The sequence below is a fragment of the Mesoplodon mirus genome, assembly GCF_964341445.2.
Source record: "Mesoplodon mirus genome assembly, chromosome: 1".
In the NCBI taxonomy this organism is placed as follows: Eukaryota; Metazoa; Chordata; class Mammalia; order Artiodactyla; family Ziphiidae; genus Mesoplodon; species Mesoplodon mirus.
Genome location: NC_138976.1, coordinates 169,606,340 through 169,619,065, shown reverse-complemented (window position 1 = coordinate 169,619,065; position 12,726 = coordinate 169,606,340).

Below are 12,726 nucleotides of genomic sequence, written 5' to 3'. Positions count from 1 at the left end.
TTTCAAATGGCTTGTCTGCAAAGAAAGGTGAGATGTAGGGAATCACAGAAATTCGAGGGGAAAATAGGTCAATATATACATTGCTATATGGTGAACTAAACCTTAGGCCAGCAACAATGGAGAGGACCTGACCCTTAGAAACTTACAAGTAAGCTGGAATCTTCAAAAGTTCAAATCTTTATAAGTAAAATATTTATTAAAATGAATAACCAAGTGTTTTAATTGACATCAGAAGATCAAAACAATAAACCCTGAGAACATAGAAAAAAGATAAACAAAGAAATGAGCAGAACTTAATACATCAGAAAACGTATAAAATTGAGGTGATTTAGTAAGTCCAAAGAATCTTCTTTGAAAAGATTGAAAAGACACACTTTGATTAAGGAAAACAAAAACATAAGTAAAGAATATACAGAAAGAATCAGGACAATGTTATAGCAGAGAATATATGAAATGCCAGTAAATTTGAACATTTCTGTAAAGTGGACCATTTCCTAGCTCCTAAAGTTTACCAAACCTGACACAAGAGGAAATCATTTAAGGTCATCATGTCTGCCCTTGGCTTTCAAGGAACGCCCTGGCCTCAGGATGCAGCCTCTGTAGTCCAGGGTAACCTGCGGAGAGGGGGCGGGGCTGAGGGTGGTTGGAACTCTGGCCTCACTGAAGGAGTGGGTGTGGCCATCTCTGCTGTGACTGAACAAAGGGCAGGGGAGCAGGGGGCCCAGGGCAGGGCCCTCAGAGCACGGCAGGTCCAGTGGGGTGTCACAAGCATTTAGGCCCAGGCCAAAGGGCGCCTTCTTTGTCTGCACAGCTGCCCAAACTCTCACCTTTCCACTCAGGCCGACCTCTTACTTGAAGTGTGTGTGGAACCTGTCCTCACAGTACACCTCGCTGCACAGCTAACCATAGGTCTGGGCATCGTAGCTTCCTGCCAGGTGACCGAAGTTCGCAGGCAGATGTGTCCCAGGGACACATGCAAAGAGGCTCCAGCCCGGGCCACAGGCTGCCCACTGCCCCTGCCCCAGATCGGGGGCCGCCAATCAGCCCTGTCGGAGTCCCCTTCCTCTAGAGGGTGTATTGGACCAACACTTGTAGAAAACGGTGTCCTCGTGGGCAACTCATTGGAGGGACACAAATAAATTTTGCTGACTTTCTCCTGAAGATTACGAGCGTTCACACGTAAGCGTCTTACAAGGTCAGCTGTTTAGCTAAACATGAGCTCATGATATAAATTTACACAATAATGAAGAAATCAGCTACGAGGTGAGACAATCAGTAAAGAGTATCAATACCAGAATTAGATTCCCAAGGCCATCCATCAATTGTTGGAATAATCAGGTGCAAGGCAGAATATATACATAAAACTGGAACTGAAACAAGGAACAAGGATGTTTTCAAAGACTGGTAGGATCTCTAAAACCTTTTTAAAGGATATGTCATTGATAAAGCTAAATACTCAAAAGTTGTGTAATACAACAGATTAAGCATTGAGAAGAGTGAAATTATGCTGTTTTGAAAACTATGGCAGGTGAGATTTTCTGCCTAATTATATAAGAAGATTTCTCTAAAAATACACATTATTTCAATGACTTATTGGCTGTGAAATAAGTTAAGGGTATTTCAAATGGCTTGTCTGCAAAGAAAGGTGAGATGTAGGGAACCACAGAAAGTCGAGGGGAAAATAGGTCAATATATACATTGCTATATGGTGAACTAAACCTTAGGCCAGCAACAATGGAGAGGACCTGACCCTTAGAAACTTACAAGTAAGCTGGAATCTTCAAAAGTTCAAATCTTTATAAGTAGAATATTTATTAAAATGAATAACCAAGTGTTTTAATTGACATCAGAAGATCAAAACAATAAACCCTGAGAACATAGAAAAAAGATAAATAAAGATATGAGCAGAACTTAATACAACAGAAAACGTATAAAATTCAGGTGATTTAGTAAGTCCAAAGAATCTTCTTTGAAAAGATTGAAAAGACACACTTTGATTAAGGAAAACAAAAACATAAGTAAAGAATATACAGAAAGAATCAGGACAATGTTATAACAGAGAATATATGAAATGCCAGTAAATTTGAACATTTCTGTAAAGTGGACCATTTCCTAGCTCCTAAAGTTTACCAAACCTGACACAAGAGGAAATCATTTAAGGTCATCATGTCTGCCCTTGGCATTCTCGGACCGCCCTGGCCTCAGGATGCAGCCTCTGTTGTCCATGGTAACCTGCGGAGAGGGGGCGGGGCTGAGGGTGGTTGGAACTCTGGCCTCACTGAAGGAGTGGGTGTGGCCATCTCTGCTGTGACTGAACAAAGGGCAGGGGAGCAGGGGGCCCAGGGCAGGGCCCTCAGAGCACGGCAGGTCCAGTGGGGTGTCACAAGCATTTAGGCCCAGGCCAAAGGGCGCCTTCTTTGTCTGCACAGCTGCCCAAACTCTCACCTTTCCACTCAGGCCGACCTCTTACTTGAAGTGTGTGTGGAACCTGTCCTCACAGTACACCTCGCTGCACAGCTAACCATAGGTCTGGGCATCGTAGCTTCCTGCCAGGTGACCGAAGTTCGCAGGCAGATGTGTCCCAGGGACACATGCAAAGAGGCTCCTGCCCGGGCCACAGGCTGCCCACTGCCCCTGCCCCAGATCGGGGGCCGCCAATCAGCCCTGTCGGAGTCCCCTTCCTCTAGAGGGAGTATTGGACCAACACTTGTAGAAAACGGTGTCCTCGTGGGCAACTCATTGGAGGGACACAAATAAATCTTTGCCGTCTTTCTGCGGAAGCTTACGAGCGTTCACACCTAAGCGTCTTACAAGGTCAGCTGTTTAGCTAAACATGAGCTCATGATCTAAATTTACACAATAATGAAAAAATCAGCTACGAGGGGAGACAATCAGTAAAGACTATCAATACCAGAATTAGATTCCCAAGGCCATCCATCAATTGTTGGAATAATCAGGTGCAAGGCAGAATATATATATAAAACTGGACCTGAAACAAGGAACAAGGATGTTTTCAAAGACTGGTAGGATCTCTACATGTCATTGATAAAGCTAAATACTCAAAGGTTGTGTAATACAACAGATTAAGCATTGAGAAGAGTGAAATTATGCTCTTTTGAAAACTATGGCAGGTGAGCTTTTCTGCCTAATTATATAAGAAGATTTCTCTAAAAATACACATTATTTCAATGACTTATTGGCTGTGAAATAAGTTAAGGGTATTTCAAATGGCTTGTCTGCAAAGAAAGGTGAGATGTAGGGAATCACAGAAAGTCGAGGGGAAAATAGGTCAATATATACATTGCTATATGGTGAACTAAACCTTAGGCCAGCAACAATGGAGAGGACCTGACCCTTAGAAACTTACAAGTAAGCTGGAATCTTCAAAAGTTCAAATCTTTATAAGTAAAATATTTATTAAAATGAATAACCAAGTGTTTTAATTGACATCAGAAGATCAAAACAACAAACCCTGAGAACATAGAAAAAAGATAAATAAAGATATGAGCAGAACTTAATACATCAGAAAACGTATAAAATTGAGGTGATTTAGTAAGTCCAAAGAATCTTCTTTGAAAAGATTGAAAAGACACACTTTGATTAAGGAAAACAAAAACATAAGTAAAGAATATACAGAAAGAATCAGGACAATGTTATAGCAGAGAATATATGAAATGCCAGTAAATTTGAACATTTCTGTAAAGTGGACCATTTCCTAGCTCCTAAAGTTTACCAAACCTGACACAAGAGGAAATCATTTAAGGTCATCATGTCTGCCCTTGGCATTCTCGGAACGCCCTGGCCTCAGGATGCAGCCTCTGTAGTCCAGGGTAACCTGCGGAGAGGGGGCGGGGCTGAGGGTGGTTGGAACTCTGGCCTCACTGAAGGAGTGGGTGTGGCCATCTCTGCTGTGACTGAACAAAGGGCAGGGGAGCAGGGGGCCCAGGGCAGGGCCCTCAGAGCACGGCAGGTCCAGTGGGGTGTCACAAGCATTTAGGCCCAGGCCAAAGGGCGCCTTCTTTGTCTGCACAGCTGCCCAAACTCTCACCTTTCTACTCAGGCCGACCTCTTACTTGAAGTGTGTGTGGAACCTGTCCTCACAGTACACCTCGCTGCACAGCTAACCATAGGTCTGGGCATCGTAGCTTCCTGCCAGGTGACCGAAGTTCGCAGGCAGATGTGTCCCAGGGACACATGCAAAGAGGCTCCTGCCCGGGCCACAGGCTGCCCACTGCCCCTGCCCCAGATCGGGGGCCGCCAATCAGCCCTGTCGGAGTCCCCTTCCTCTAGAGGGAGTATTGGACCAACACTTGTAGAAAACGGTGTCCTCGTGGGCAACTCATTGGAGGGACACAAATAAATCTTTGCCGTCTTTCTGCGGAAGCTTACGAGCGTTCACACCTAAGCGTCTTACAAGGTCAGCTGTTTAGCTAAACATGAGCTCATGATCTAAATTTACACAATAATGAAAAAATCAGCTACGAGGGGAGACAATCAGTAAAGACTATCAATACCAGAATTAGATTCCCAAGGCCATCCATCAATTGTTGGAATAATCAGGTGCAAGGCAGAATATATATATAAAACTGGACCTGAAACAAGGAACAAGGATGTTTTCAAAGACTGGTAGGATCTCTACATGTCATTGATAAAGCTAAATACTCAAAGGTTGTGTAATACAACAGATTAAGCATTGAGAAGAGTGAAATTATGCTGTTTTGAAAACTATGGCAGGTGAGATTTTCTGCCTAATTATATAAGAAGATTTCTCTAAAAATACACATTATTTCAATGACTTATTGGCTGTGAAATAAGTTAAGGGTATTTCAAATGGCTTGTCTGCAAAGAAAGGTGAGATATAGGGAATCACAGAAAGTCGAGGGGAAAATAGGTCAATATATACATTGCTATATGGTGAACTAAACCTTAGGCCAGCAACAATGGAGAGGACCTGACCCTTAGAAACTTACAAGTAAGCTGGAATCTTCAAAATTTCAAATCTTTATAAGTAAAATATTTATTAAAATGAATAACCAAGTGTTTTAATTGACATCAGAAGATCAAAACAATAAACCCTGAGAACATAGAAAAAAGATAAATAAAGATATGAGCAGAACTTAATACAACAGAAAACGTATAAAATTCAGGTGATTTAGTAAGTCCAAAGAATCTTCTTTGAAAAGATTGAAAAGACACACTTTGATTAAGGAAAACAAAAACATAAGTAAAGAATATACAGAAAGAATCAGGACAATGTTATAGCAGAGAATATATGAAATGCCAGTAAATTTGAACATTTCTGTAAAGTGGACCATTTCCTAGCTCCTAAAGTTTACCAAACCTGACACAAGAGGAAATCATTTAAGGTCATCATGTCTGCCCTTGGCATTCTCGGAACGCCCTGGCCTCAGGATGCAGCCTCTGTAGTCCAGGGTAACCTGCGGAGAGGGGGCGGGGCTGAGGGTGGTTGGAACTCTGGCCTCACTGAAGGAGTGGGTGTGGCCATCTCTGCTGTGACTGAACAAAGGGCAGGGGAGCAGGGGGCCCAGGGCAGGGCCCTCAGAGCACGGCAGGTCCAGTGGGGTGTCACAAGCATTTAGGCCCAGGCCAAAGGGCGCCTTCTTTGTCTGCACAGCTGCCCAAACTCTCACCTTTCCACTCAGGCCGACCTCTTACTTGAAGTGTGTGTGGAACCTGTCCTCACAGTACACCTCGCTGCACAGCTAACCATAGGTCTGGGCATCGTAGCTTCCTGCCAGGTGACCGAAGTTCGCAGGCAGATGTGTCCCAGGGACACATGCAAAGAGGCTCCTGCCCGGGCCACAGGCTGCCCACTGCCCCTGCCCCAGATCGGGGGCCGCCAATCAGCCCTGTCGGAGTCCCCTTCCTCTAGAGGGAGTATTGGACCAACACTTGTAGAAAACGGTGTCCTCGTGGGCAACTCATTGGAGGGACACAAATAAATCTTTGCCGTCTTTCTGCGGAAGCTTACGAGCGTTCACACCTAAGCGTCTTAGAAGGTCAGCTGTTTAGCTAAACATGAGCTCATGATCTAAATTTACACAATAATGAAAAAATCAGCTACGAGGGGAGACAATCAGTAAAGACTATCAATAGCAGAATTAGATTCCCAAGGCCATCCATCAATTGTTGGAATAATCAGGTGCAAGGCAGAATATATATATAAAACTGGACCTGAAACAAGGAACAAGGATGTTTTCAAAGACTGGTAGGATCTCTACATGTCATTGATAAAGCTAAATACTCAAAGGTTGTGTAATACAACAGATTAAGCATTGAGAAGAGTGAAATTATGCTGTTTTGAAAACTATGGCAGGTGAGCTTTTCTGCCTAATTATATAAGAAGATTTCTCTAAAAATACACATTATTTCAATGACTTATTGGCTGTGCACTAAGTTAAGGGTATTGCAAATGGCTTGTCTGCAAAGAAAGGTGAGATGTAGGGAATCACAGAAAGTCGAGGGGAAAATAGGTCAATATATACATTGCTATATGGTGAACTAAACCTTAGGCCAGCAACAATGGAGAGGACCTGACCCTTAGAAACTTACAAGTAAGCTGGAATCTTCAAAAGTTCAAATCTTTATAAGTAAAATATTTATTAAAATGAATAACCAAGTGTTTTAATTGACATCAGAAGATCAAAACAATAAACCCTGAGAACATAGAAAAAAGATAAATAAAGATATGAGCAGAACTTAATACATCAGAAAACGTATAAAATTGAGGTGATTTAGTAAGTCCAAAGAATCTTCTTTGAAAAGATTGAAAAGACACACTTTGATTAAGGAAAACAAAAACATAAGTAAAGAATATACAGAAAGAATCAGGACAATGTTATAGCAGAGAATATATGAAATGCCAGTAAATTTGAACATTTCTGTAAAGTGGACCATTTCCTAGCTCCTAAAGTTTACCAAACCTGACACAAGAGGAAATCATTTAAGGTCATCATGTCTGCCCTTGGCATTCTCGGAACGCCCTGGCCTCAGGATGCAGCCTCTGTAGTCCAGGGTAACCTGTGGAGAGGAGGCGGGGCTGAGGGTGGTTGGAACTCTGGCCTCACTGAAGGAGTGGGTGTGGCCATCTCTGCTGTGACTGAACAAAGGGCAGGGGAGCAGGGGGCCCAGGGCAGGGCCCTCAGAGCACGGCAGGTCCAGTGGGGTGTCACAAGCATTTAGGCCCAGGCCAAAGGGCGCCTTCTTTGTCTGCACAGCTGCCCAAACTCTCACCTTTCTACTCAGGCCGACCTCTTACTTGAAGTGTGTGTGGAACCTGTCCTCACAGTACACCTCGCTGCACAGCTAACCATAGGTCTGGGCATCGTAGCTTCCTGCCAGGTGACCGAAGTTCGCAGGCAGATGTGTCCCAGGGACACATGCAAAGAGGCTCCTGCCCGGGCCACAGGCTGCCCACTGCCCCTGCCCCAGATCGGGGGCCGCCAATCAGCCCTGTCGGAGTCCCCTTCCTCTAGAGGGAGTATTGGACCAACACTTGTAGAAAACGGTGTCCTCGTGGGCAACTCATTGGAGGGACACAAATAAATCTTTGCCGTCTTTCTGCGGAAGCTTACGAGCGTTCACACCTAAGCGTCTTACAAGGTCAGCTGTTTAGCTAAACATGAGCTCATGATCTAAATTTACACAATAATGAAAAAATCAGCTACGAGGGGAGACAATCAGTAAAGACTATCAATACCAGAATTAGATTCCCAAGGCCATCCATCAATTGTTGGAATAATCAGGTGCAAGGCAGAATATATATATAAAACTGGACCTGAAACAAGGAACAAGGATGTTTTCAAAGACTGGTAGGATCTCTACATGTCATTGATAAAGCTAAATACTCAAAGGTTGTGTAATACAACAGATTAAGCATTGAGAAGAGTGAAATTATGCTGTTTTGAAAACTATGGCAGGTGAGATTTTCTGCCTAATTATATAAGAAGATTTCTCTAAAAATACACATTATTTCAATGACTTATTGGCTGTGAAATAAGTTAAGGGTATTTCAAATGGCTTGTCTGCAAAGAAAGGTGAGATATAGGGAATCACAGAAAGTCGAGGGGAAAATAGGTCAATATATACATTGCTATATGGTGAACTAAACCTTAGGCCAGCAACAATGGAGAGGACCTGACCCTTAGAAACTTACAAGTAAGCTGGAATCTTCAAAATTTCAAATCTTTATAAGTAAAATATTTATTAAAATGAATAACCAAGTGTTTTAATTGACATCAGAAGATCAAAACAATAAACCCTGAGAACATAGAAAAAAGATAAATAAAGATATGAGCAGAACTTAATACATCAGAAAACGTATAAAATTGAGGTGATTTAGTAAGTCCAAAGAATCTTCTTTGAAAAGATTGAAAAGACACACTTTGATTAAGGAAAACAAAAACATAAGTAAAGAATATACAGAAAGAATCAGGACAATGTTATAGCAGAGAATATATGAAATGCCAGTAAATTTGAACATTTCTGTAAAGTGGACCATTTCCTAGCTCCTAAAGTTTACCAAACCTGACACAAGAGGAAATCATTTAAGGTCATCATGTCTGCCCTTGGCATTCTCGGAACGCCCTGGCCTCAGGATGCAGCCTCTGTAGTCCAGGGTAACCTGCGGAGAGGGGGCGGGGCTGAGGGTGGTTGGAACTCTGGCCTCACTGAAGGAGTGGGTGTGGCCATCTCTGCTGTGACTGAACAAAGGGCAGGGGAGCAGGGGGCCCAGGGCAGGGCCCTCAGAGCACGGCAGGTCCAGTGGGGTGTCACAAGCATTTAGGCCCAGGCCAAAGGGCGCCTTCTTTGTCTGCACAGCTGCCCAAACTCTCACCTTTCCACTCAGGCCGACCTCTTACTTGAAGTGTGTGTGGAACCTGTCCTCACAGTACACCTCGCTGCACAGCTAACCATAGGTCTGGGCATCGTAGCTTCCTGCCAGGTGACCGAAGTTCGCAGGCAGATGTGTCCCAGGGACACATGCAAAGAGGCTCCTGCCCGGGCCACAGGCTGCCCACTGCCCCTGCCCCAGATCGGGTGCCGCCAATCAGCCCTGTCGGAGTCCCCTTCCTCTAGAGGGAGTATTGGACCAACACTTGTAGAAAACGGTGTCCTCGTGGGCAACTCATTGGAGGGACACAAATAAATCTTTGCCGTCTTTCTGCGGAAGCTTACGAGCGTTCACACCTAAGCGTCTTACAAGGTCAGCTGTTTAGCTAAACATGAGCTCATGATCTAAATTTACACAATAATGAAATAATCAGCTACGAGGGGAGACAATCAGTAAAGACTATCAATACCAGAATTAGATTCCCAAGGCCATCCATCAATTGTTGGAATAATCAGGTGCAAGGCAGAATATATACATAAAACTGGAACTGAAACAAGGAACAAGGATGTTTCCAAAGACTGGTAGGATCTCTAAAACATGTTTAAAGGACATGTCATTGATAAAGCTAAATACTCAAAGGTTGTGTAATACAACAGATTAAGCATTGAGAAGAGTGAAATTATGCTGTTTTGAAAACTATGGCAGGTGAGATTTTCTGCCTAATTATATAAGAAGATTTCTCTAAAAATACACATTATTTCAATGACTTATTGGCTGTGAAATAAGTTAAGGGTATTTCAAATGGCTTGTCTGCAAAGAAAGGTGAGATGTAGGGAATCACAGAAAGTCGAGGGGAAAATAGGTCAATATATACATTGCTATATGGTGAACTAAACCTTAGGCCAGCAACAATGGAGAGGACCTGACCCTTAGAAACTTACAAGTAAGCTGGAATCTTCCAAAGTTCAAATATTTATAAGTAAAATATTTATTAAAATGAATAACCAAGTGTTTTAATTGACATCAGAAGATCAAAACAATAAACCCTGAGAACATAGAAAAAAGATAAATAAAGATATGAGCAGAACTTAATACAACAGAAAACGTATAAAATTCAGGTGATTTAGTAAGTCCAAAGAATCTTCTTTGAAAAGATTGAAAAGACACACTTTGATTAAGGAAAACAAAAACATAAGTAAAGAATATACAGAAAGAATCAGGACAATGTTATAACAGAGAATATATGAAATGCCAGTAAATTTGAACATTTCTGTAAAGTGGACCATTTCCTAGCTCCTAAAGTTTACCAAACCTGACACAAGAGGAAATCATTTAAGGTCATCATGTCTGCCCTTGGCATTCTCGGACCGCACTGGCCTCAGGATGCAGCCTCTGTTGTCCATGGTAACCTGCGGAGAGGGGGCGGGGCTGAGGGTGGTTGGAACTCTGGCCTCACTGAAGGAGTGGGTGTGGCCATCTCTGCTGTGACTGAACAAAGGGCAGGGGAGCAGGGGGCCCAGGGCAGGGCCCTCAGAGCATGGCAGGTCCAGTGGGGTGTCACAAGCATTTAGGCCCAGGCCAAAGGGCGCCTTCTTTGTCTGCACAGCTGCCCAAACTCTCACCTTTCCACTCAGGCCGACCTCTTACTTGAAGTGTGTGTGGAACCTGTCCTCACAGTACACCTCGCTGCACAGCTAACCATAGGTCTGGGCATCATAGCTTCCTGCCAGGTGACCGAAGTTCACAGGCAGATGTGTCCCAGGGACACATGCAAAGAGGCTCCTGCCCGGGCCACAGGCTGCCCACTGCCCCTGCCCCAGATCGGGTGCCGCCAATCAGCCCTGTCGGAGTCCCCTTCCTCTAGAGGGAGTATTGGACCAACACTTGTAGAAAACGGTGTCCTCGTGGGCAACTCATTGGAGGGACACAAATAAATCTTTGCCGTCTTTCTGCGGAAGCTTACGAGTGTTCACACCTAAGCGTCTTACAAGGTCAGCTGTTTAGCTAAACATGAGCTCATGATCTAAATTTACACAATAATGAAAAAATCAGCTACGAGGGGAGACAATCAGTAAAGACTAGCAATACCAGAATTAGATTCCCAAGGCCATCCATCAATTGTTGGAATAATCAGGTGCAAGGCAGAATATATACATAAAACTGGAACTGAAACAAGGAACAAGGATGTTTTCAAAGACTGGTAGGATCTCTAAAACATTTTTAAAGGACATGTCATTGATAAAGCTAAATACTCAAAGGTTGTGTAATACAACAGATTAAGCATTGAGAAGAGTGAAATTATGCTGTTTTGAAAACTATGGCAGGTGAGATTTTCTGCCTAATTATATAAGAAGATTTCTCTAAAAATACACATTATTTCAATGACTTATTGGCTGTGAAATAAGTTAAGGGTATTTCAAATGGCTTGTCTGCAAAGAAAGGTGAGATGTAGGGAATCACAGAAAGTCGAGGGGAAAATAGGTCAATATATACATTGCTATATGGTGAACTAAACCTTAGGCCAGCAACAATGGAGAGGACCTGACCCTTAGAAACTTACAAGTAAGCTGGAATCTTCAAAAGTTCAAATCTTTATAAGTAGAATATTTATTAAAATGAATAACCAAGTGTTTTAATTGACATCAGAAGATCAAAACAATAAACCCTGAGAACATAGAAAAAAGATAAATAAAGATATGAGCAGAACTTAATACAACAGAAAACGTATAAAATTGAGGTGATTTAGTAAGTCCAAAGAATCTTCTTTGAAAAGATTGAAAAGACACACTTTGATTAAGGAAAACAAAAACATAAGTAAAGAATATACAGAAAGAATCAGGACAATGTTATAACAGAGAATATATGAAATGCCAGTAAATTTGAACATTTCTGTAAAGTGGACCATTTCCTAGCTCCTAAAGTTTACCAAACCTGACACAAGAGGAAATCATTTAAGGTCATCATGTCTGCCCTTGGCATTCTCGGACCGCCCTGGCCTCAGGATGCAGCCTCTGTAGTCCATGGTAACCTGCGGAGAGGGGGCGGGGCTGAGGGTGGTTGGAACTCTGGCCTCACTGAAGGAGTGGATGTGGCCATCTCTGCTGTGACTGAACAAAGGGCAGGGGAGCAGGGGGCCCAGGGCAGGGCCCTCAGAGCACGGCAGGTCCAGTGGGGTGTCACAAGCATTTAGGCCCAGGCCAAAGGGCGCCTTCTTTGTCTGCACAGCTGCCCAAACTCTCACCTTTCCACTCAGGCCGACCTCTTACTTGAAGTGTGTGTGGAACCTGTCCTCACAGTACACCTCGCTGCACAGCTAACCATAGGTCTGGGCATCGTAGCTTCCTGCCAGGTGACCGAAGTTCGCAGGCAGATGTGTCCCAGGGACACATGCAAAGAGGCTCCTGCCCGGGCCACAGGCTGCCCACTCCCCCTGCCCCAGATCGGGGGCCGCCAATCAGCCCTGTCGGAGTCCCCTTCCTCTAGAGGGAGTATTGGACCAACACTTGTAGAAAACGGTGTCCTCGTGGGCAACTCATTGGAGGGACACAAATAAATCTTTGCCGTCTTTCTGCGGAAGCTTACGAGCGTTCACACCTAAGCGTCTTACAAGGTCAGCTGTTTAGCTAAACATGAGCTCATGATCTAAATTTACACAATAAAGAAAAAATCAGCTACGAGGGGAGACAATCAGTAAAGACTATCAATACCAGAATTAGATTCCCAAGGCCATCCATCAATTGTTGGAATAATCAGGTGCAAGGCAGAATATATATATAAAACTGGACCTGAAACAAGGAACAAGGATGTTTTCAAAGACTGGTAGGATCTCTACATGTCATTGATAAAGCTAAATACTCAAAGGTTGTGTAATA